Here is a 6,154-nt window from a genome sequence, read left to right on the forward strand (position 1 = left end):
CGACCGTGACAGGACTCGAACCTGCAATCTTCGGATCCGAAGTCCGACGCCTTATCCATTAGGCCACACGGTCCATGTATAACATTTGTAAAAGTTTAGAACGTAACCAAATTTTTATCGATCCATTTCTTGTAACATAATATTGTTTAAATTAAATCCTATTTGAGTGTTACTTTTACTAAAAATCATCCTTAACATTTGTAGTATTAATATGAACATTTTTTTACAATAATTAATTTTAAGTTATGAAATAAAAATTATAGCGTAAGCCAAATTACTGAACAATTATTTATATACAAATGGAAAACTATAAAATATATTGGTAAAATTTGAAGCTTTTGAAAAGTCACGTCATCATTAATATTGTATTTTTACTGAAAAATTTCAAACCTTATAGCTATGAAAATTCCAATATCTATTTCATGTTTTAAAAACTTAAATAAATAGTTACGACAATGCATTTGTACAATGTAACAATACAGATAAAAGTTATTTGTATTTTTCAACGATATTCATTATTCACTGTCTCAATATTCACCTTTATATTCTTTTATTGACTTCTGGGTGAGAACGGGACAATGATATTTAATTCATATTTCTATCGTAAACAACGCTATATTTAGATCGTGTTAATTTAAAAAAAAAAAAACGAAAAATTATTATTGCAATAAAATATTGCATTATATAATATGTTTGATATACTTCAACTAGTATAAGCCATCTGTCACCATAATATTTAACCAGACAATGAGTTTTGAAAACACTTTTTATATATATTAAACAAATACACCAGCATATTAGTTATCTTAAATTATAGATATTTATGCTTACTAATCGTAAAAATTTTTCAAACATTAAGGGAAATGCCTCCAAATTTCGTAGTAAAAATTAATAATATTTTTTAAATGTCATGTAAACCGCCATCTTTGATTGTTTCAACGAAATACGATTGAAGTCATTAACCTTATGACTTATGACTAATTTGTTCGTTAAACTTATACTAGGTGGCGCTATTATTAGTTTTAACGTTTTTTTTATAACTGCTAATAAAATTTTACAAATATATTTCTTTATGGTCAATACTTTATAACTATTATGAGATGTACTATATAAAATATACAAAATGGCATCGTTTAGTTTTAGTATTATGGTGAATTTATAAATAAATATTAAAATCGTTGAAATGATAGGTTGAAAATTGAAATAAGACGTGCTATAAATATAATTGGACTGTCAAATGTCACATGAGTGAATTTGAAATATATATCGCATGAAAACGATTATGTCGTACCGGCGTCTCAGGTCGTCAACGTCGAGTGGCAATTTGTCGGATGCTAGAAACACTTGGCGAATTCGTTCGCCTCTTCCAGCCGCACTCGACGCCAATTTAGCCATTCTCGAGTGGCCAAGTTTCCTACGGAGCATATCGAGTGACTCGTGAATGCGTATTTTCTGCCCAAATCTGTTATTTTGCAACACAATACAAAAACGACTTAGTTATTTTACTTTTCATAAAATATAAAACTACACGTATATCACGTTAAAGTGGATTTAAAGAAAATTGTAAATAAAGATACGTAGAATGTTGAGGATGGATGTATGGCGAATATAACGGAAGATAAAGATTGAGAAAATTGTGGAATGAAGGAAGTAGAAAGATAATAAAAAAAGAGCGTGAAAAAACCAATAAAGAAATTAAAAAAACCCTTCGTCCTTCCCAAAGATAGGGGTACTAGAGGCCCCCTAGAGCGGAGGGCATAAAAAATCAGACATTATAATTTTGAGTAGAAAATTTTACAATTTTTTTTTATAAATCAAGCATGTAATTAAAAGTTTGTTGTTTCTTTACTAGCATCACGTTAGCCTATGTATAATATACAGGATGTTTGATTATAAGTCGAATATGTAGGTAGCTCATTTGTCAGAAAAAATCGCCTGTAAAAAGGGGTAACTCTAAAATGTATGTAAGGAAAGACCAATATTTAGCTACTTCCGCACCGTTCGCCAGCCCGCTGAAAAATGCACATGCGGCAAACAATGCGAATTACACAACTACCTACGTTAAATTACTAAACACGTGTTTCACCCCTCCACGGGGCATCTTCAGGAGTTATGTTACACCGATAAATGCCAAACACAGACTCTGTGCAGCGGTAGGCGGCAGGCGGTACACTTTGTTGCACGACTACCACTGCATGTGCGGTAGTGGCTAAATATTGGTCTTTTTCTTACTTAGGACAGACTTCCGCAAAATAACGCCTGATTCCATTAAATATCTAAAATGTATAATTTTTTTTGGTATTGAAATGCTAGTTTAATAACTTCTGTCAGTAAGTCCACAGCGACAGACAGTAAACAATAAGTAATTTTAATACGTAGTAATCAAAATTTTGAAAACGATTTTTCCTAACATATTATCTTTAAGTTATATATTTATTCCGATACCATTGATTATAGGAAATAGTGTACCATACATAAATGGATAGTAAAAGACCTATACATTCACCTTTTGCAATCTTCAGGTAGCAGTTTCTATTCCAGATGGACACCCAACAAGCCATATTTCTGATTGACTGAAAGGTACCAGAGAACCGGATACTTGCTGAATAGTGCTTCATTTGTTAAATGACGTTCTGAATATGTATGAGTTATTATAATAGTATAAGAATACATAAAATGTAAATGCTTCCCAGAAACGTAACCCAAATGCTGTATTTAGGTGCATAGGTGGTTCCTTGGAAAGGATCCAGTCAATTGTCCGAAACCCAGCTATAACTTTTAAGAGTACCCGGCAATAAATATTGCACATCGACCTTTAGAAAGAGATAATCGACTTATTTTGCCTTCGTAGCGCGTTATCTATTATATTATATAATTTCAAAATCCGGATTATTTACATATTAATATTAATTGTAACTATCTGTCTTTGCAGATTTTAAACTGCCAGCAGTTTTTTTTAATGACACCATTTTTAGGTTCTCTCTTACTTCTCTTATCATCTGTGGACAGGGACTATTTTTGACAGTAATATCATTTTGACATTAAATTTTATTTTCACTCTCATCTCTTATACGTCTCAATATAACATATTCATTCTCCATTCTTCTTCTATAAGTCGTCTCACTCCCGTCGTCTCCCCTCCAAGTGACAAAAACGTTCAGAAGTGATTAGACAGTTGCATTTTAATAAAAAATGTAACAAATTTAAGATCGTTCACTTTACACGGGTTGATTAGAAATAGGCCTTTTTTTACGTTCCACCCTCTATTTTGTTGGGAACATTATTTTTTCACTTCTCTTTTTATTTTACAGTTTCTATTCTCTTCTTTCGTTCGTTAACATTTGATCTATAACATTTTTTCATTTATATTTATTCTTTTTATTCGTCACCTTCCATCCTATCTTCGGTCACTACATTCTAGGTCTATTTTATTGTTATAATGTATTACATTTTTACTTAGCTTATTTATATATATATATATTTTTATAGTTTTATCTTCAGTTTCTTTCTTTTAGTATTTTATTTACGTTTTGTTTTGTTTTTTTATGTTAATATCTATTCACATATACATTTAGCCGACAGTTTTAAGCTAAATTTTATTTATTTCTGTGATATTTTCTACGACTCTTGTGCAGACCCTGAGTAAGAGTGTTCTGATTTCTTCATCTGCTGTTATGGACAAATAGCCTTATGCGGACAAATATATATTAACCCATTTATAGATATAATTAACTATCCGGTATAAAATTACTTGATCGACGTATTTAATGGATACATGAATCCAACTGTCATACATTTTTACCGTTGCGTATAACACACCACTTTAGTTTCTTCAGTTACCGCAACGTGCATGCAAGTTAACGACAATAAAACTTTATGGTTGTGTTGTATTTTGTCTACTGTTCATTCATAATCCTTATTACAACCGCTTAAAGCTCAAAATCTGGACGACTCTTTTATAACTGACTAATATAAATGATATCTACTATCTTGTATAACAATTTACTAATCCCTTGTTCAACGTAATGAAAGAACGTAAACGTAAGAATTTGATTATAGTACTGTATCGTAATGGGATAAGGTTTAAAATCGCGTGAGACGTTTCAAAGGATCGTTTCTGTTTATAGATAGCCGTCAATTCGTATTACCCGTCGGTCGATTAAGAGCATCTGGTGTAATTGAATAGTTACATTTAAAAATGTATCATATCGTATTGTATTAGGGTTTAAATTGGAGTGTAAATGCATGAAGGTAGTTAATAACGCGTGGTAGTTCTTTCTGACACATTCCTCGCACGGATGGTGGTCAAGTGTCGGATGGTGATGCACCATTGTCTCGACCAATCACATCACAGCATTGGAGATGAAACAATGCCGCCTTTGTTGTGGGCGGGGCCTCCTTTGTCCCGAACAATGGGAAGACAGCGAACCTTTTGTACCCATTGTTGGGGTCCATTGTTAGGTACAAAGCGGTGGGTGTTCACAGGGTGTGGCCCATGCGAATGAAGCCTTACGAGATTCAAATCCACGCCTTCGAAATTACATTACTTATATGACTATTCTTGACATCTTTAATTATTGTATTACAATAATTTCTTTATTTGAAAACACGCGGTGCTTCTAATTAAAAAAAAATATTATTCTTAATAAATATTTAAAAATACACCTATCCCCCGATTTACACGGTAGATATGTTCCTGAGAAAATCGTGTAAATCGAAAATTAAAAATTTTCAAGTCAAAACCGTGTAAATCGAAAAGCTTGCAGAAAATGCTTAATTTTGCTATTTAACTGTTGTGATTTTTTCCATATTTTTAGGTGTACACAGAAATAACAATAAAATGCATTGACAAGATAAAATATTTAATATATTACGGAAACACTTTTTTTTAAATTTAATTACAATATATGAAACAGAAGAACAAAAAGTAAACCAAAGGTGTTTTATTATCCTTTATCACTGTCAGAAATTACTCTCATTCTTTTTTTCGAAATCAAAGGTTCGAATTCACTTTCATCACTCGAAATTATTTATGCCGATTCGATGTTTGAAGCAGAAATATTTACATTATGAGAGATGATAATAAAATCGGTTATTAACAATTGCTTCGAATTTTTTGTGAAAACCGTGTAAAAGCGAAAACGTGTGAAACAAGTACCGTGTAAATCGGGGGATAGGTGTAATATTGTGTGATGGTAAATAATATTATTAATATGCGGGGTACATCGCTGTAGCATCTGATGGCGGTTGGGACCAAAAGGTTTTCGAGCGACCACAAGCCGGTAGACACGGAGTGGGTCAGTCTACCTAGTGGGAGACCAACAGCATATTTAAGGTCCCAGGAAATCGCTCGATGCGGACAGCGTAGGACTGGTCATCATCACGATCATGGGGAAGCCTATACCTTGCCGTGAACGTTCATCGGCTAAAAAAGAAGAAATAATATTAGTAATAATAAAAGCTTAAATGTGTTGTAGTTTATTTTTATTTAGGATCCTTTAGGTCCAGGAGTGAAGACCACGGGTGCTTGTTGAACTCATCGACACTAGAAAGAGTCCAGTACTATTGGAAATATCTCAGGTCACGTCCAGTGTACGACATACGACTAAATCATGATGGTGGTTGTTCCAAGGTAGTGTCTACAATATACTTATTACTATCTACTATCTCTAGTTAATTCATTGTGATCTATATACAGTCATAAGTTCCGGGTATGTTTTAATATCTTTTCATAGTTTCAATTTTTTTTAATACCTTAAAGGACATTCATATAAAATCTAGCAGTTCATTGTACATATTAAACTACATATAGATAATATGACATATAGTTAAAATGTGTTGTATACGTATATATGAATTTAGGTAATCTCTGTTGAGTTTTTATTTTTTGTCTTCGTCCGGGATATAATTATAAGTCCTAAATTGATATTAAACAATTTTAACAAAAAAATTATAAATCACAAAATCCGATTGAGATTTTAGAAAGAAAAAAGAAAGAAAGGTTAACTATTACAATAACCTACAATTATTAGAAGAAAGTTACACTATATTATGTATATTAATTAAAACTATTAGAGGAGAGATAAACACACAAATTTACGTATATATATACATATATGTATGTGTGTAGATATATGATACTGAGCTATTGTTA

General features: G+C 31.8%; 1 non-coding gene across 1 annotated transcript; it reads right to left on the reverse strand.

Annotated features, from left to right (window-relative positions):
• On the reverse strand, positions 1-73 carry TRNAR-UCG (transfer RNA arginine (anticodon UCG)). The gene has a single exon. It is a non-coding gene; the product is annotated as a tRNA-Arg (tRNA).
• Positions 74-6,154: the final 6,081 nt, after the last annotated feature.

This window comes from Battus philenor, unplaced genomic scaffold (genome assembly GCF_028537555.1).
Source record: "Battus philenor isolate CCGP_79_NKW_IND1 unplaced genomic scaffold, ilBatPhil1.0.hap1 SCAF_2, whole genome shotgun sequence".
Taxonomy (NCBI): domain Eukaryota; kingdom Metazoa; phylum Arthropoda; class Insecta; order Lepidoptera; family Papilionidae; genus Battus; species Battus philenor.